The sequence below is a fragment of the Glycine soja genome, chromosome 16 (assembly GCF_004193775.1).
Source record: "Glycine soja cultivar W05 chromosome 16, ASM419377v2, whole genome shotgun sequence".
Lineage (NCBI taxonomy): Eukaryota > Viridiplantae > Streptophyta > Magnoliopsida > Fabales > Fabaceae > Glycine > Glycine soja.
Genome location: NC_041017.1, coordinates 12,954,334 through 12,975,051, shown reverse-complemented (window position 1 = coordinate 12,975,051; position 20,718 = coordinate 12,954,334). Strand labels below are relative to the sequence as shown.

Here is a 20,718-nt window from a genome sequence, read left to right as displayed (position 1 = left end):
AGCACGAAATACAGAAAGATCTTCAGATGGGTATTTCATAGCATCCAGAATATTAAAATGAACAGTTATATCACCAAACTCCATAGACAGTGTGCCTGCATAAACATCTATCTTAGTTCTAGCAGTTTTCATAAAGGGTCTGCCTAGAATGATGGGAACTGATCCTTGAGAAAATCCATCTTCCATATTCAAGATATAAAAATCAACAGGGAAAATCAGTTCACCAACTCTAACTAAGACATCTTCTATGAAACCAACAGGATAGGCAACACTTCTATTAGCTAAATGAATTACCACATCAGTTGACTGCAAGGGACCTAGAGATAGAGAATTAAAAATCGACATAGGCATAACACTAACAGAGGCTCCTAAATCTAGCATGGCATTGTCAAACTTACTATTCCCTATAATACAAGGTATGCTGAATGTACCTGGATCTTTGCATTTTTCAGGAATTTGAGGAACAGATTTACCAATCAATGCGGAGACATTTCTGCCCATGCTAATTCGTTCACTTCCTTTAAGCTTCCGCTTATTAGTGCACAGCTCCTTCAAGAATTTGGCATATCTAGGAATTTGCTTTATTGCATCCAACAGAGGTATGTTTACCTCTGCTTTTCTAAACGTGTCCAAGATCTCTTTCTCTGCCTCTTCCATTTTTTTGTTGGAAACTGCTCTTAGAGGGAATGGAAGAGGGGGAATGTGGTGCTTTTGCAAATCAGAATTACCTGTGGAAGAAGATTCACCTGCACAAAAATTGTTAGGTAAATTTTTGTCATCACCTTTTTCTAGAGTAGAGTGAAGTTTGGCAGGTTCATTTGCAGATGAGGAAGGTGCTACGGGTTGAGGTCCTTGACACTGCTTCCCCGACCTCAATGAAATGGCACTGACATTTTTGGGATTTTGGACAGCTTGAGAAGGCAGCTTGTCAGAATTCTGGGACTGTTGTTGATTCAATTGGGTAGCCAATTGTCCCATCTGATTGGTTAAGCTCTGAATTGGGTAGCCAATTGCATAGTCATTTGCCTCACAAGTTCTTCGAGGGAAGGTTGTGGAGGGGCCTCAACTGTTGGTTGTTTCTGGGGTTGTTGCTGTTGTTGGATTGGTGGAGGAATGTATGGTCTGCTAGGGCCAGCAGCATTTTGGAAGGAAGGAGCAGGCTGCTGTTGTTGTTGCTGAGGGCTAGACCATCTGAGGTTAGGGTGATTCCTCCATCTAGGGTTGTATCTGTTGCTGGAGAGGTCATAGTTGTTCTGCTGTGGTTGATTTTGCTGCTGAGGTTGAGGAGGTCTATTGTAAATATTTGCAGCATAGGCTTCAGGCTGCTCGATTGCTCCAGGTTGCTGCATGGAAGGGCAAAGGTCTGTATGGTGGTCAGTAGAGGAGCACAAACCACAAACCCTTGCAACAGGTACAGATTTCTGATTCAAGGCCAGCTGGGGTTACCAAGTTAACCAATGCATCCAGTTTGCCTTCAAGCTTCTTAGTCTCAGATGATGCAGCTGAGTTTGTAGCTACCTCATGCACTCCTCTAATGACTATGACATCATTTCTGGCGCTAAACTGCTGGGAGTTGGAAGCCATCTTCTCAATTAAATTTCTGGCTTCAGCAGGAGTCATGTCTCCAAGGGCTCCACCACTGGCAGCATCTATCATACTTCTCTCCATATTACTGAGTCCTTCATAAAAATATTGGAGAAGAAGCTGCTCCGAAATCTGATGGTGAGGGCAACTGGCACATAATTTTTTAAATCGCTCCCAGTACTTATACAGGCTCTCTCCACTGAGTTGTCTAATACCTGAGATATCTTTCCTGATGGTTGTGGTCCCGGAAGCAGGGAAAATTTTTTCTAAGAATACTCTCTTAAGGTCATCCCAGCTCGTGATGGACCTTGGAGCAAGGTAATACAGCCAGTCCTTTGCCACTCCCTCCAAAGAATGAGGAAAAGCCTTCAGAAATATGTGATCCTCCTGGACATCTGGGGGTTTCATGGTGGAGCAGACAATATGAAATTCCTTCAAATGTTTGTGCGGGTCTTCACCTGCAAGGCCATGAAACTTTGGAAGCAAATGAATCAGTCCAGTTTTAAGAACATATGGGACATCCTCATCAGGGTATTGGATGCACAAGCTTTCGTAGGTGAAATCAGGTGAGCCATTTCCCTTAGAGTCCTCTCACGGGGTGGAGGTTGTGCCATGTTCTCAGAATGTGCAAAATCAGAATGCTCAGAATCAGAATGCTCAAAATTATAATGCTCAAGATCAGCATGTTCAAAATCACCAATAACAGAATGCACAGATTCACCAGTAATGGAATGCTCAGAATGATCAAAAGGTATAAAATGATGCCTAACTAATCTATGAAATGTCCTATCTATCTCAGGATCAAAGGGTTGTAAGTCAGATGGATTGCCTCTAGTCATACAATACATTCAGCATGCACACAACTAGTTGCCTTGTCATGTAAATAAAGGTGCAGGTTTGAACTACAGCTACCCTCAAATGATATCTAAATGACTTGAAATTTTGTGAGCAACCTTATAAAATGATGAGAAGATAGCACAAAAAATTTCAGACAAAAATTCAAAGTCTAACTATGAAAGCTAAAAATGGTAGGTTAAGAAAAATAAGTGAATAAAACTTGAAAAATAAAAAACTTTTGACAGAATCGCTTTTTTTTGGACGATGGAGACCTCAGCCGGCCTATGGCAGGCTGTCACGGTGTAGGAAATTTTTTTCTACCCCAAATGCATATATAATAATTGCGATTCTGATAACCGGAGCAAAAGTTATGGCCGTTTGAAGTTTTGACAAACACAAAATTTGCTAGTTTTTTTGGAACTTTCAAATCTTATCAAACTAAAGGCTCTAGCTATTTTTCCCACAAAATATGGATTAAAAGAAGTTACCACAAAAAAATTCAGCCAAAAATAACAACCCTAGCTACTAAAACAAAAAATCACAAATAATTCAGCATGGGTGGTCGCTAAAATCCGTCTCTAATTGATTTCTACTACTACTACTCTGTTTTGCCGCAAGCACAATCTTCATAGCAAAACACCCAAGACTGAAACAGGGGAAACGCTTAATGGGAAAACTGAAACAGAACACACATTAAACAAAATACCAGGACACTAAACAACACTAACACACATACTAACACAATACTAACAATTTAAACATAAAACACGAAAGGATTAAACACACAACACTAGCTAGCTATTATGAACCTTTGGACACTGCTCCCCGACAACGGCGCCAAATTTAATCGAGGCTATACCCGAATCAAATAAACATGAAAATGCAGTAACTAGGAAGTGATCCTAGGTCGTTTCCCAACGAGCAGTGACAAACCAAATGTTCATAATATACTTGCAGTAACAGTAACGATTGGGGGGGGGGGTTTGTTTGTTTTATGATTAAAGAGCAGAACAAGTAAACTGGAATACGAAACTACTAATATTAAAAACGGGTTGTTTCCTCTGATTCAGAAGCCTTTCTCTTATCCTGGGTTATGGAGAATTTGTCCCTAACAGTCAACCACTTAATCCAACCCTATTTCAATTTACTAAGCGAAAATCAACTTAGGGTTTTCAATACGTGATTAGGCACCACATACACCAGTTAGCCCTTCGTCCATTAAGCATGAACGCAAGTTAGGCTCAGAGGCAATTAATCGAACACGAAGCGTGCACTGATTAATATTCACGAATTTGGGATAACTGGTGAAGGGAAAACTGGCAGGAAACCACATTACAAGCGAAACCTCAAAGAGAGTTGGGCTTCGTCCTCAAAAGGAAACAACACCAGAAAATCTAGCCTTCCATGGATTCAAACAGAAAACGCAAATGAAACATGAAGCAGAAACGTCAATGAACAGAAACGTAAATGAACAAAAACGTAAATGAACAGAAATGTAGACGAAACAGAAACGTAAATGAGAGTAGAAGAAGAAGCAAGAACGAAATTGTAATTAGAAGTAGAAAACGTAAAATTGCATTATGTGAACAGTAGCATCAAAGCAGAAAACGTAAACCCTAAAACAAAAGCTCTGAATAATGAATAGCATAACAGAATGCCTTGCACGAATCCCAAGGCTGCTATTTAAAAAGAGTCACTCAAAGTCACTAGGCCCTATTACAATACTCTAGCCCAAAACGAAATAAACATTGAACAACATAAAATAAAATTGCAAAATTTCCTAATTAACTAAGGTAAGCGCTGCTTAATTTGCCCTCTTCAAGTCCATAACCAAAATCCGGATTAAGCCTAATGTTTCATTAATTCCTGAAATTAGATTAAAAACATTAAATTAGCTAAATGAGCCCAAATAATAAAACTGCCTGATTAATTGACAATTAAGACCAATCAGTAATTAAAATGGTGCAAAAAGGGTTTAGAAAATAGAAGAAAATGATGGCACATCAGTGATGCGTGGAGAGAAATTCTTGTGTGTGTAAGCAACGAATGTATATAAAGAAATTTTTGTATGAGCCATAGGTGTGTGTTGGACAAAAACGAAAAGGATCTTTGAATGTAAATAGGGTTTGATCATGTGACGTAAAGAGAAAGAGTTCCAATGCGTGTACAGAAAAAGTTTGTCATGTATAAGAATATAGATGTACAAAGAAGGTTTTCCTCATAAAGGACCACAAGTGTATAACTTTGTGAATGAAACAAAAAGGAAAAAGAAAGAAAGACCGCGAAGGTCAACATGTTATAGTTAAGAAGTATAAATCATTCGTAAAGAGCAAACGTATCTTCTGGAAACAAGGGACTGATGCTAAGAGTTTATTTTCCGGAATGAACCGAGATAAGGATGGATGAATTCATTGAACTGATGAAAGAACATAACTTGGAAACGTTGGGTCTGTCTGTGTAAATTCCCAACCGTAGTATAACAAAGCCATAAATAGGATGCTTGAGTGCCCACCTGGCTATAGCCATGACTAATTTTGCACGTTGTTTTCAAATCATCATTGTCACGCGTGCCTTATGGAACAATATGGAAGCTCGGCCCGAAATCGACAACTTGACACCCAAATTTGTTTTGCCCCAGATATCAAGATTGGGTTCCCACGATAAAAGACCCCATTGAAACACAACCTTAGACTTTTTGAACCTTGGCCTATAAAAAAGAATCCTCATTCCTTCCCCGAAGCAAAGGATAGCGGAATCTCCTCAAGGGAGAGCAAATAGAATGCTAAAACCGGATTTCCCAAACAAAAGGATGGGAAATGAGAGGTGAAAAGAAAGAAAAAGAAGAAATGGAAAGAAAGAAAAAGAAAAAAAGATGAAAATAAAGAAAAGAACAAAAAATAATAGGAAAAGGTTCCCGGTCGAAAGTCGAAGAGAAGTGAAAAGGGAAAAGAAGCAATTCTCGATCAATGAAAAAAGAGGGCAAAAATTCTTCAAGCCAGATTGCCACTCGAAATCATTTTTTGACTGGCAATATCCCACCTCACGTGAACAAAGAGGAAAAGACCGAAACACCCAACTTCCTCTCCAAAAACACCACCCTCGAGAAAATCCTATTGGTCCGTGATCGTACGTTTGATCTTTGATTCAATAGGAAGTCGCGTGCAAAATAGAGTCATGGTGCGGTTATGGTTTGGGAATAGGATAAAACACTTGCCTTGTGAGTTTTATACACTATGAGTGATTTATTTTCAGCTTAGCCCGATGTTTCCCTTCGTGTTCATCTGAAAGCTAGAAGTTGACATCCTACCCTTCATTCTTGGTTACAAGGAAGATTACCCTTGGCACAAGTATATTGTTTCTCTAAGATGTGGTTCTCTCGTGAATGATTTATTTTTCTTTGCAAAAAGCATGTTATCCTTTTAGGTGGAAAAACCCGGTGGATCGTTCGGTCCCGCCAACCCCTTTTTCGGAGCCCCATGAATGAATTGCATTGTCATTCATGTGTCCTCCATTTTCGAGTTTGGAGCTGTGTTCCATGATTTCCTAAGAGAGGACCCTCAAGGCAATCCTCCATTCTCATCCTTTTCCGGAGCCACATGAATGTTATTGCTTAGGGCTGTTCATGTGTCCTCCACTTTTGAGTTTGGAGCTGTGTTTCATGATTGCCTAAGAGAGGACCCTCAAGGCAATCCTCCATTCTCACCCTTTTTCGGAGCCCCATGAATGAATTGCGTTGTCATTCATGTGTCCTCCATTTTCGAGTTTGGAGCTGTGTTCCATGATTGCCTAAGAGAGGACCCTCAAGGCAATCCTCCATTCTCATCCTTTTTCGAAGCCACATGAATGAATTGCGTTGTCATCCATGTGTCCTCCATTTTCGAGTTTGGAGCTGTGTTTCATGATTGCCTAAGAGAGGACCCTCAAGGCAATCCTCCATTCTCATCCTTTTCCGGAGCCACATGAATGTTATTGCTTAGGGCTGTTCATGTGTCCTCCACTTTCGAGTTTGGAGTTGTGTTCCATGATTGCCTAAGAGAGGACCCTCAAGGCAATCCTCCATTCTCACCCTTTATCGGAGCCCCATGAATGAATTGCGTTGTCATTCATGTGTCCTCCATTTTCGAGTTTGGAGCTGTGTTCCATGATTGCCTAAGAGAGGACCCTCAAGGCAATCCTCCATTATCATCCTTTTCCGGAGCCACATGAATGTTATTGCTTAGGGCTGTTCATGTGTCCTCCACTTTTGAGTTTGGAGCTGTGTTTCATGATTGCCTAGGAGAGGACCCTCAAGGCAATCCTCCATTCTCATCCTTTTCCGGAGCCACATGAATGTTCTCGCTTATGGCTGTTCATGTGCCCTCCACTTTCGAGTTTGGAGCTGAGTTTCATGATTGCCTAAGTGCGGACCCTCAAGGCAATCCTCCATTCTCACCCTTTTTCGGAGCCCCATGAATGAATTGCGTTGTCATGCATGTGTCCTCCATTTTCGAGTTTGGAGCTGTGTTCCATGATTGCCTAAGAGAGGACCCTCAAGGCAATCCTCCATTCTCATCCTTTTTCGAAGCCACATGAATGAATTGCGTTGTCATCCATGTGTCCTCCATTTTGGAGTTTGGAGCTGTGTTTCATGATTGCCTAAGAGAGGACCCTCAAGGCAATCCTCCATTCTCATCCTTTTCCGGAGCCACATGAATGTTATTGCTTAGGGCTGTTCATGTGTCCTCCACTTTCGAGTTTGGAGCTGTGATCCATGATTGCCTAAGAGAGGAGCCTCAAGGCAATCCTCCATTCTCACCCTTTATCGGAGCCCCATGAATGAATTGCGTTGTCATTCATGTGTCCTCCATTTTCGAGTTTGGAGCTGTGTTCCATGATTGCCTAAGAGAGGACCCTCAAGGCAATCCTCCATTATCATCCTTTTCCGGAGCCACATGAATGTTATTGCTTAGGGTTGTTCATGTGTCCTCCTTTTTTGAGTTTGGAGCTGTGTTTCATGATTGCCTAAGAGAGGACCCTCAAGGAAATCCTCCATTCTCATCCTATTCCGGAGCCACATGAATGAATTGCGTTGTGATTCATGTGTCCTCCATTTTCGAGTTTGGAGTTGTGTTCCATGATTTCCTAAGAGAGGCCCCTCAAGGCAATCCTCCATTCTTATCCTTTTCCGGAGCCACATGAATGAATTGCGTTGTCATTCATGTGTCCTCCATTTTCGAGTTTGGAGCTGTGTTCCATGATTGCCTAAGAGAGGACCCTCAAGGCAATCCTCCATTCTCATCCTTTTCTGGAGCCACATGAATGTTATTACTTATGGCTATTCATGTGTCCTCCACTTTGGAGTTTGGAGCTGTGTTTCATGATTGCCTAAGAGAGGAGCCTCAAGGGAATCCTCCATTCTCACCCTTTTTCGGAGCCCCATGAATGAATTGCGTTGTCATTCATGTGTCCTCCATTTTCGAGTTTGGAGCTGTGTTCCATGATTGCCTAAGAGAGGACCCTCAAGGCAATCCTCCATTCGCATCCTTATTCGAAGCCACATGAATGAATTGCGTTGTCATTCATGTGTCCTCCATTTTCGAGTTTGGAGCTCTGTTCCATGATTGCCTAAGAGAGGACCCTCAAGGCAATCCTCCATTCTCATCCTTTTCCGGAGCCACATGAATGTTATTGCTTAGGGCTGTTCATGTGTCCTCCACTTTCGAGTTTGGAGTTGTGTTCCATGATTGCCTAAGAGAGGACCCTAAAGGCAATCCTCCATTCTCACCCTTTATCGGAGCCCCATGAATGAATTGCATTGTCATTCATGTGTCCTCCATTTTCGAGTTTGGAGCTGTGTTCCATGATTGCCTAAGAGAGGACCCTCAAGGCAATCCTCCATTCTCATCCTTTTCCGGAGCCACATGAATGTTATTGCTTAGGGCTGTTCATGTGTCCTCCACTTTTGAGTTTGGAGCTGTGTTTCATGATTGCCTAGGAGAGGACCCTCAAGGCAATCCTCCATTCTCATCCTTTTCCGGAGCCACATGAATGTTCTTGCTTATGGCTGTTCATGTGCCCTCCACTTTCGAGTTTGGAGCTGAGTTTCATGATTGCCTAAGTGCGGACCCTCAAGGCAATCCTCCATACTCCACCTTTGTTCGGAGCACCATGAATGTCATTGCCTAGCGCTGTTCATATGTTCTCCATTATCAAGTGCGAAGCTTCTGGTGACTGGGAAGCACGTTATTCTGTTGTTTTCCAGATCGGTTCCTTCGCCAAGTATGTGTATATGTGTATATGTGTATTATATTCGTTGTTCTGGTTATTGTTTGTATTTTGTTTTGTGCAGAAGAAAAAAAGAAGAAGTAGAGGTGAGAGTCGTCATCACGGAAAGGGCAGGACGGACGAAATCAGTGTCCTATCTTTGCTTTCCTCTTATCTCCGATGAGAGGTAAGTAAAGAGGGGCAACTGTCATACCCTAATTTCGTCCGGGGATTATTACTTGATGACATGCAACCTTTGGATAGCCGCTTTGAGATACTTGGCGTCCTTTGTTGCACAATAAATGAAGTCCCGAGACGTCTCAGAAATCTAAAGGAAGCAGGCTTGCGCGATCCGTGAAATTCCGTAATGTGGCGGAAGTTGAAAAGAGGTGTTTTTGCGCAATCCGTAAGTTTCCGTAACTTCTTCGAAAGCTAAAAAAGAGTAAATACATAATCCGTAAGGATTCATAACCTTGCGGAAGAAAAATAAGTATCGTTACGAAATTCGTAAAGTTTCGTAACATTACGGAAAAAGAATCACAAAAAAAAGGGCAGGGGGTGTATTTAGTAAAAATGGGGGTGCAAATAGCAACCAGGCCCACTTGGGCCCTCCAGAAGGCTGTTGCTTCTGGAGGAAGCCACCTTGCTCGCCTGGGCGAGCTGGGTGGCAAGCTTCTCCCCTATTTTGCTATAAATAGGGGATGAAGTGAAAAAGAAAAGGGTTCAGCCCCTTAGGCACTTCTCTCTCTCTCGAAATAGCTGAGGAAAATTAGTTCCGTGAAGAAAATCCAAGCCGAGGCCCTTCCGTAACGTTTCCGTGAGTAATTATGCGAAGATTCTCGACCGTTCTTCAAGATTCATCATTCGTTCTTCGTTTTCTTCAGTCTTCAACGGGTAAGTACCTCAAACCAAGCTTTTCAATTCATTCTATGTACCCGTGGTGGTCCATATTTTGTTTCATGTATTTTTGTTCTCGTTTTCATTCACTTTTTATACCCCCTTTTGACGTGCTTAAGCCATTTATTTAAGTCATTTATCGCCTAATCTAAAAATAAAATAAATTTCCACCGATCATTTGAATTTTATCATCCGTTAATTTCTGTTAAAATGAATTCCGACCGTTTGGTTGTGCCGTAACCACGTTGGAAATGAAAAAGGAGGTAAATTAATAATATAATAATAAAAAATATCTTTTATTAAAAGGAAGCGAAAAAAATCAATCGGACATTTTCTCTTTGGGATTTCTGATTCTTAATTGAATTGACTAATAACTAAAGTGAAACTAAGGCTAAAATCAAACTCGCCTAGTCAAGCTCGTCCACAAAAATAGGTTTTTTGAAAGTTTATCATTTCAGTTTCTTACTAAGTAAAAAAGATCATTTTTAAGGTCCAATGCCTTAAAATAATCACCCCTCAAGTAAAAAGAATCGCTTGATTCATGCATATGAAAGAACTACGTAGGTCTGATTTCCTCTCCAAAGGAGGGTACATAGGAGCAAAAGCCCCGCTTTTGTCGACCTCAAAAAATAAAAAAGAAATAAAAGTCAAGATAACACAATTCCACAATTCTAGCAATAGGTTGTTGTCTTTCGAGACAAACGTGAGAGGTGCTAATACCTTCCTCAAGCGTAAATATAACTCCCGAACTTAGAATTTTCATTTTGACCGGTTTCCTTCGGTTTTCCCGACGTTTTCCACAAATAAACGTTGGTGGCGACTCCGCGCATCTTTCCTCCTTTGGAAAGCGCACCCGTGAGCCTCGCCCTCGCTCGCCCGCGAAGGGCACGTTGCGACAATCATATTGAGTGTTCCTATTGCAAACAATTTTGGATGGTGCAAAACTTAAAATTAAATGAGAATTTCGTCACTTTATAACATAAGCACTTAAGTCATATCTCTTAATAGAGAATTTGGATGCTTGTGTTATAGGAAATTTTGGATCCTTTATATTGGTTGGACCTTATAGTCTACATTGAATATATAAAGGGAAAATAAACAAACAAAATGGAATTCGGGTGTTGAAAGAACTAAGGATGTCTTAGAACTAATACATACATATATTAGTGTTCTATTCCTATTGGATTCATGAAATGAGCAAATCTATTTTATTATGTTCATAGATGCTTTCTCTTTATTTAAATTATGAGAAGTTTTGGCCTCTAGACATTTAGTCTTTCAAAGATGAAGTTGAACTTAAACTAGGAAAGAAAGTTAAGGTTGTCAAATCTGACTGTAGGGAATACTATGGTAGATATGACATAAGGTGCAACGTTTGGAGTCCCCAATGTGTTTTCTTCAATAATTGTGAAATTTTTCTACAACATATAATGTTAGGAAAACATACCATGAACAAATTTGTAAATGATGAAACTAGACTTGTACAAATATGGTAAGAAGTTTGATTTTTCTCTGCCAAAGTCTCTTTGGGGAAAGACAATAAAGAATGCAATTTATATCTTTTTAGGGTATCAATTAAAGTGTTTACTAATAACCCCTATAGGTGTGATCTAGAGATATCATAACATTAGGCATATGCACATTTGGTGATGTCTAGTCGAAGCAATGCCTTATAGGCTACATGAAGGTAAACTGGACTTAAAGATAATTAGTTATAATTTTTTTTGGTACATTTAAAACTCTCATATGTATAAGTTTTACAATCCTACTTTAAGCTCATGTTTGAGTCGGGAATGCAAGACTCCTTGAGGAAATTGAGTTACGGAAGCGTTACGGAAACACCTCGGCTTGAATTTTCACAGAATCGCTTACGGAAGCGTTACGGAAGCACCTCGGCTTGAATTATCTTCATGAAAGCACATTTTTTCACCCAAAATAGTCGAAATGCATAGTTAATGGGTGATGAATATTTTTGAAACAGCCCCCCTCCCCTATTTATAGGGAAAAAGAGAGGTGTTTGCCGCCCAGAGACTTAATGAAGAAGATTTCTAAGTGCACATGAATTACTAAATTCACCCCCCTTTTCGTATTTTACAGAAAAGTTACGGAAGCCTTACGGAAGTGTTTCGAATTTGATTTTCATCTTTTTTCCTCTTCCCTTTCACCAATGTTAAGTGAAATATGCTTACCCAAGGTTTTTGGAAATTTTACGGAAGCATTACGGAAGCCCCGGAAACCATTTTTCAAAAATGTGGAGGAGCTAGCCGCCCAGTTGCTTCCTCCTTAAGCAACCCAACTTCCAAAATGTTTCGGAAGGGCCTATACTCGAATTGCTATTTACACCCTTATCTTGATAAGTTCACCCCCCATTTTTGTGTTTTTGGCTGTTTTCTTTCCAAAATGTTACAAAACTTTACGGATTACATAACGACACCCATTTTCTTTCTAGAATGTTGCGAAACTTGACGGATTGCACAACAATGCTTCTTTTCGACTTCAAAAATGTCACAGAACTTTATGGATTACCTAACAATGGGTTTTAAGTATCTCGAGACGGTCAAGCGAAGGTTGCATGCCACCAAACAATGATTTCCGGACGAAATTAGGGTATGACACCTAGGCCCCAGCTCGCCCAGGCCAGTATTTGGCTGCCCTGGGCTACCAAATAACTTCAAGGATAAGGGATTAGCATGCCTGGGCGAGCTCATTGCTTCAAGGTTAAGTTTTAGCTCGCCTGGGTGACCTGCAACCGCCCCAAGGTGGCCTTTTGCCTATAAATAGGCATCCTAGGGTTGTTTTTAAGGGTTCTAAGGTTCAAAAGTGGAGGGACTTGAGAGAACTAAGAAAGAAGAGGAAACGAAGTTGAGGCGTTATCGAATTGCAACCGCGATCATTCCTTACGTCGTTTTCTTGTTCTGTGTTCTTCGTGCGACCGTCGCTTAGTTTTATTTTAAAGGATTGAATGTGATCTATGTACCCTTAGGGGTCCCCCTTGTCATCAATCATCGATGATCTCATTTTTCTTTGTAAAGTTCAATCTTAACCGACCACTAGTGTTGTAAAGTTGTCTTTAAAGAGATTGAAAGTTAATAAACAAAACCAAGATAAAACCAACTTATAACTAACTTCATTTCATCAAATATCACTTGAGATCGCTTCAAGGTCCAACGCCTGAATGATTATCTCCGCTTTTCAAAATTTAGAACATTGTTTCAAGGTCCAACGCCTTGAACAACTCTTTGTTTGCAATTAAAATAAATCTTTCCAAAACATAAAATCAACTCAACACACAAACATTCAGACTTAAAGAACTACGTAGGTCTGAATTCCTTCTCGCACCTGAGGATACGTAGGAGCAAGGGCAGCCCCCTTGTCGGCCCCAAAAAATATAAAATATAGAAAAGGGCAAAATAAATAATTTTGAAGTCACATTGCACATACTCGATTAAAAGCTGTTATCCCTTGTGATGGGCGCGTGGGGTGCTAATACCTTCCCTATGCGTATACAACTCCCGAACCCTTTTTTTCAAAATTCGCAGATTCTTTTTGGTTTTTCTAACGTTTTCCTCGAATAAACGTTGGCGGCGACTCCGTTCATTTTCTCCCTTGGAGACAAATACTTTTGCTTATATATTTTTAGAGTGAATAGGCAATTTAGTCCCTGAGATTGTACCCATTTTGCATATTAGTCCCTAACTTAATATTAAATTCAAAATAGTCCCTATCTTTGCATAAATGTTACAAAATAGTCCTTCCATTAAATTTTAAAGTAACGCTGTTAGTGAGGTCAATTTTAGTGCCACATGGACTATCCAACGTGGCACTAAAGGATGATGTAGCATGACACGTGGACGTGCCTCTTAAAAGATGCCACATCATTTGATGATAACAAAACAAGTAAATAGGCAATTTAGTCCCTGACTTTGTACCCCTATTGCATATTGGTCCCTAACTTAATGAAAAATTCAAAATAGTCCCTATCTTTTGCATAAGTATTGCAAAATAGTCCTTCCGTTAAATTTTAAAGAAACGTTGTTAGTGAGACCAATTCTAGTGCCACGTTATTTGATGATAATTGAATGAGTGGCTTCTTCAAATTTGATGGTTCTGAACCAATTGAGACATATATACGAAAAAGAACCCACACACACTTGCACAAATAAAAAGAACCAAAAATCCACAGAACAACCTTATCTTTGTAGCCGTCAACACCAATGGGTGAGGTCTGCATAACCATTCTCTTTTCCTCTTTTTTTTCTTCAATTACCATCAATGTATCATTCCGGGTTTTGATTTTTTTTTTTGTGTTTTGAATAGGAAGAGAAAAAACCAGAGGAAAATAAAGTGGAGGAGAAAAAAGCAAATGAAGAAGAAAAGAAAGAAGAAGAAAAAAACCAGTGGAATCAAAAGATGACAAGGAATCCAAGGAGGAATCTGCGCCGCCAAAAATCGTGCAAGGCACAACCTTTGCAATGCATGGACACTTTAAGCACGATTTCTGACATCTTTTAAATTAGGGACTATTTTGCAATACTTATGCAAAAGATAGGGACTATTTTGAATTTTTCATTAAGTTAGGGACCAATATACAATAGGGGTACAAAGTCAGGGACTAAATTGCCTATTTACTTGTTTTGTTATCATCAAATGACATGACATCTTTTAAGAGGCACGTCCACGTGTCATGCCACATCATCCTTTAGTGCCATGTTAGATAGTCCACGTGGCACTAAAATTGACCTCACTAACGGCGTTACTTTAAAATTTAACGGAAGGACTATTTTGCAACACTTATGCAAAGATAGGGACTATTTTGAATTTAATATTAAGTTAGGGACTAATATGCAAAATGGATACAATCTCAGGGACTAAATTGTCAAAGGCTAGTGTCATACCCCATTTTTGACCTACTGTCAATTCATTGCTCTCGTCTTTTAAACCGGAAATTTTCGTCGTTTCAGACGAAGTTTCGGCAGGGAGTTATGTTAAAATACCTCATTTTTGTCCCGAAGGCGACCGTTTTTATTTTATTTTTATTATATTTATTGGTTATTTTCATTTTTCTTTGTTTTTATTTACCTTCTTATTATTGGTTTTTTTTTTCTTTCTACTTTTATTTTCGTTTTTTATTGTTGCTGTTTTTTTTGTATTTTTCTATTTATTTATTTTAAGTCATTTTTAGGTCAATTATTTTGTCCAGGCCCAGAGGGACATTTTTTGTCATTGTATTATTTTATACTGTCCTTTAAATAGTGCATTCAATGCACAGTAAGAGTCAGAGAATCTGTCAGAATTACAATACCAGTCAATACTACCACTGGCCACCACTCAACGCCACCTTCCTCCTCCGTGAACCACCAACACAAAAGAAAAAAAAACCAAAATCATCTTGTTCATACTATTCACTTCCTTCTCTAGAAATCAAAACATTAGAATATAAACCCACACAAACACAGTAACCCACTCACTCACGCGGCCTAAAGCATACTAAATCACACACCCACGCCACGCCACCACAAAACGGAAATCACACCCTAAACCAAAAAAAAAAACACGCCGCCTTCAATTACATAACCCACACAACCCAAGCTGCAACCGATTTTACTCTGAAGCTTAAACGATAACATAAGGATAAAGGTAGTTCACTTTTTTTTTTTCTAAGATTCAAGGCTAGATATAGGCTTTATCAGTACTGGTTTTCAAAAAAAATAACTGTGGATTCGAGAACTAGGAAAAAAAGGAATTCAGAATATGTAGTTTTTTTTTTTTTTGCATCATATTTACTTTATGCCCTTGCATTTTTTTATTTTCTTTATTCATTTTCCAGCACCATATCTATATTACGCCTTGCATTTTATTTTCCAGTATCATATTTATTTTTTGTCTTGCATTTTTTATTCTATTTTGATTTCATGCATCATATTTATTTTATGCTCTTGCATTTTTTATTTTCTTTATTCATTTTCCAGCACCATATCTATTTTACGCCTTGCATTTTATTTTCCAGTATCATATTTATTTTTTGTCTTGCATTTTTTATTCTATTTTGTTTATTTTTATTTTATGCATCATATTTACTTTATGTCATTTTTTTTTATTTTATGTATCATATTTATTTTTTTTGTCTTGCATTTTTTATTCTATTTTGTTTATTTTTATATGCAGCATATTTACTTTATGTCGTGCATTTTTTTTTTATGTATCATATTTATTTTTTTGTCTTGCATTTTTATTCTTTTGTTTATTTTTATTTTATGCAGCATATTTACTTTATGTCGTGCATTTTTTTTTATGTATCATATTTATTTTTTTGTCTTGCATTTTTTATTCTATTTTGTTTATTTTTATTTTATGCATCATATTTACTTTATGTCGTGCATTTTTTTTATGTATCATATTTATTTTTTGTCTTGCATTTTTTATTTTGTTTTGTTTATTTTTATTTTATGCATCACATTTACTTTATGTCTTGCGTTTTTTTATTATTTATTTTTAGCATCATGCTTATTTTATAGCATTATATTTATTTTTATGTCTTGCATTTTTTTTTCTTTATTTATTTTATGCATCATATTTATTTATTGTTTTTCATTTCATGCATTTTTTATTATTTCTTCTAGCATATTTATTTTAATGCATTTGCAATTTTTTATCTGTTACTTTTTATTATTTTTGTCATTTATTTTATTGCCAATTAGAATGTATCTAGGTCCAATGTAAATAAAAATATAAATGAGAATATGCACTGACACCCACACTAATTTTTATGCTTTATGCCGAGGACGATAATGTAATTATGACCGTATCCGAGGAAAAGGACCCTCACTTGATCCAACGTCATTTTGAGGGATCCGGCGCATTTGGACCTATCTCTGCATAACTTAGTCCCTGGACTTTAGGACTTAATCGAAATTTGTAGATGCAACAGGCTTTGATGTTTTGATGATGATCATGATGATGTGTTGCAATTGATGCAAATGGGCTTTTCAAGATTAAAATTCAAGACAATACTTCAAGATTACAAGTCACAACATCAAGATGATCACTAGAATACTAGGAAGGGAATTCCTAATTGAATTAGCAAAGGTTTGGCCAAGTGATTTAAATTAAAAAGTGTTTCTCAAAGGTTTTACTCTCTGGTAATCGATTACCAGAGGATGTAATCGATTACCAGTGGCCAAATACGTTTTATAACAGCTACAAAAATTTGAATTCGAAATTTTAGACTGTGTAATCGATTACACAATTTTGGTAATCGATTACCAGCAGTTAGTAAACGTTTTAATTCAAATTTTAAAAGCTGTAATCGATTACACAATTACTGTAATCGATTACCAGACAGGATTTTCAGAAAAATAATTTCAAGAGTCAGAACTTTTCAAAGGCTTTATTCATGACCACCAATGGTCTATATATATGTGACTTAAACATGAAATTGCTCAGAGATTTTCAGAACAACAAAGTGTTTATCCTCTCAAAGAGCAAATTCATTTTATCCTCTTAAGAATTCCTTGGCCAATTCAATTGCAATTCATTAAGGAATTATTTGAGTGCTCAATCTGTAAAATCCATCTCTTTCTAGAGAGATTTGTTCTTCTTCTTCTTCTCATTCTCTAAGGGATTAAGAGACTGTGAGTCTCTTGTTGTAAAGGATCTCTAAACACAAAGGAAGGATTGTCCTTGTGTGTTTAGAACTTGTAAAAGGAATTTACAAGATAGTGGAACTCTCAAGCGGGTTGCTTGGGGACTGGACGTAGGCACAAGGGTGTGGCCGAACCAGTATAAAACTGAGTTTGCATTTTCTCTTCCCTTAATCTCCTTTATTTATTATTGCTTTATATTCATATTCAAATTGTTTCATTTGAATTAATATTTAAGAAGATTGTCATTAAGGGAATTCATAACTTGAGTAAAAAGTGAAATAGATTTTTAATTAGGGGAAACAGTTTGGAATATCTTAATTCAACCCCCCCTTCTTAAGATATCTGAGGCCACTTGTCTAACAAGTGGTATCAGAGCTTCATTCTTGTATAAAGTTTAGAAGCTTCAAGAAAAAGATGGCCTCAGCAAATTCCTTATTTCCGGAAGGGAATTCTATCAATAGACCTCCAATCTTTAATGGAGAGGGTTACCACTACTGGAAAACCCGAATGCAAATTTTTATCGAGGCAATAGATCTAAATATCTGGGAAGCCATAGAAATAGGGCCTTATATACCCACCACAGTAGAAAGAGTTTCAATAGATGGTAGTTCATCAAGTGAAAGCATAACCATAGAAAAATCTAGAGATAGATGGTCTGAAGAGGATAGAAAACGAGTACAATACAACTTAAAAGCCAAAAACATAATAACATCTGCCCTAGGAATGGATGAATATTTCAGGGTTTCAAATTGTAAGAGTGCTAAGGAAATGTGGGACACTCTTCGATTAACACATGAAGGAACTACATATGTTAAAAGATCTAGGATAAATGCACTAACTCATGAGTATGAATTATTTAGAATGAATGCAAATGAAAATATTCAGAGTATGCAAAAGAGATTTACACATATAGTAAATCATCTAGCAGCCTTAGGCAAAGAATTTCAAAATGAGGATCTTATAAACAAGGTGTTAAGATGTTTAAGTAGAGAATGGCAACCCAAAGTAACGGCCATTTCTGAATCAAGAGATTTGTCTAACATGTCTCTTGCCACTTTATTTGGTAAGTTGCAGGAACACGAGATGGAACTATTGAGATTGCACCAAAATGAAGAAAATGACAAGAAAAAGAAAGGAATTGCTCTTAAAGCATCATCCTCAATTCAAGAAGAAAGTGATCAGGATAATGATCCAGATGATGATGATGATGATCTAAGTCTCTTTGTAAAAAGATTCAACAAGTTTCTTAAAGTAAGAGGAAATCAGAGGCAACCAAATTTTAAATCAACGAGAAGGACAGAAAATTCATCCTCTATTCTAAAATGCTTTGAATGCAATCAACCTGGACATTTGAGGGTTGATTGTCCCATCTTCAAGAAAAAGATGGAAAAATCTGAAAAGAAAAATCATAGTGAAAAGAAACTGAAGAAAGCATACATCACATGGGATGAAAATGATTTGGAATCCTCTGAAGATTCTGAAAATGAAGAGATAAATCTCTGCCTTATGGCCAAAAGTTACGAAAGTGATGAAGAGGTGTCTTTGAGAAAGAAGTGGTACATAGATAGCGGATGCTCAAAACATATGACTGGAGATGCATCAAATTTTACATATATATCTCCAAAGAAAAGCGGGCATGTAACATATGGTGACAACAACAAAGGTAGAATTCTTGGAGTGGGAAAAATAGGTACAAATTCTTCAAACTCCATTGAAAATGTTCTACTTGTTGAAGGCCTTAAGCACAGCCTGCTTAGCGTTAGTCAACTATGTGACAAAGGCTATCTAGTATCATTTGATTCTCAGAAATGTCTTATAGAACATAAGCATGACATTAATATAAAGCATGTAGGACATAGAGTCAATAATGTTTACATGATAGACTTAAGCATAAAACAAGAAAACAATCATTGCTTTCTTAGTAAAGATGATGATCCATGGTTATGGCATAAAAGAATTGCTCACATAAACATGGATCACTTAAATAAGTTAATTTCAAAAGATTTAGTAGTTGGTTTGCCTAAATTGAAATTTGAAAAAGATAAACTATGCGATGCATGTCAAAAGGGCAAACAAACAAGAGTCTCATTCAAACCTAAAAATGTTGTTTCAACCACTCGACCATTACAGTTATTGCATATGGATCTATTTGGTCCATCTAGAACCATGAGTTTTGGAGGAAATTACTATGCTCTAGTTATAGTTGATGATTTCTCTAGATATACTTGGACACTATTTATTACACATAAAAGTGATTCATTCCAAGCATTTAGGAAACTTGCTAAAGTCATACAAAACAAGAAAAATCTCAAGATTGCATCCATTAGAAGTTATCATGGGGGTGAATTTGAAAATAAAGATTTTGAATTATTTTGTGATGAACATGGTATTGAACATAATTTTTCTGCACCAAGAACCCCTCAACAAAATGGAGTTGTTGAGAGGAAAAATAGGTCATTGGAAGAAATTGTAAGAACTTTATTAAATGATACTTCTCTTTCAAAGTATTTTTGGGCTGAAGCTGTCAATACTGCATGTTACATCATGAATAGGGCCTTGATAAGACCTATTTTAAAGAAAACCCCATATGATTTATTTAATGGTAGAAAACCTAATATTTCTCATCTACATGTTTTTGGTTGCAAGTGCTTTGTACTTAATAATGGTAAAGATAATCTAGGAAAATTCGATGCAAAATCTGATGAAGGCATTTTTCTTGGATATTCATTACAAAGAAAAGCATATAGAATATATAATAAGAGAACTATGAATATAGAGGAATCCATTCATGTTACCTTTGATGAATCTAATGCTATGTTGTCAAGAAAGAATATGCTAGATGACATTGCAGATTCTTTAGAACATATGAACATTCATGAACAAGATTCCAAAGGAAATGACAAAGGAAACAATGAAGATCCTCCAGAAGAAGTCAAATCCAATGATGCACTCCCAAGAGAATGGAAAACTTCAAGAGATCATCCCCTCAACAACATTATTGGTGATATCTCAAAAGGGGTAACAACTAGACACACTCTTAAAGATTTATGCAATAATATGGCTTTTGTATCCATGATTGAACCTAAAAATATAAAAGAAGCCATAATAGATGATAATTGGATCATTGCCATGCAAGAAGAATTAAACCAATTTGAAAGAAATAATGTGTGGAAATTAGTAGAAAAACCTGAAAATTATCCTATCATAGGAACAAAATGGGTTTTTAGAAATAAATTAGATGAACATGGTATAATTATTAGAAATAAAGCCAGGTTAGTAGCAAAAGGGTATAATCAAGAAGAAGGAATAGACTATGAAGAAACATATGCTCCCGTTGCAAGATTAGAAGCCATTAGAATGCTATTGGCATATGCATCCATAATGAATTTTAAACTTTATCAAATGGATGTTAAGAGTGCCTTTCTAAATGGCTTAATTCAAGAAGAGGTATATGTTGAACAACCCCCTGGTTTTGAAATTCCTGATAAACCAAACCATGTTTATAAATTACAAA

General features: G+C 37.4%; 1 non-coding gene across 1 annotated transcript; it reads left to right on the top strand.

Annotated features, from left to right (window-relative positions):
- The first annotated feature begins 1,714 nt into the window (after positions 1-1,714).
- Positions 1,715-1,821, top strand: LOC114391323. Its single transcript, XR_003662115.1, has one exon. It is a non-coding gene; the product is annotated as a small nucleolar RNA R71 (small nucleolar RNA).
- The last annotated feature ends 18,897 nt before the right edge of the window (positions 1,822-20,718 follow it).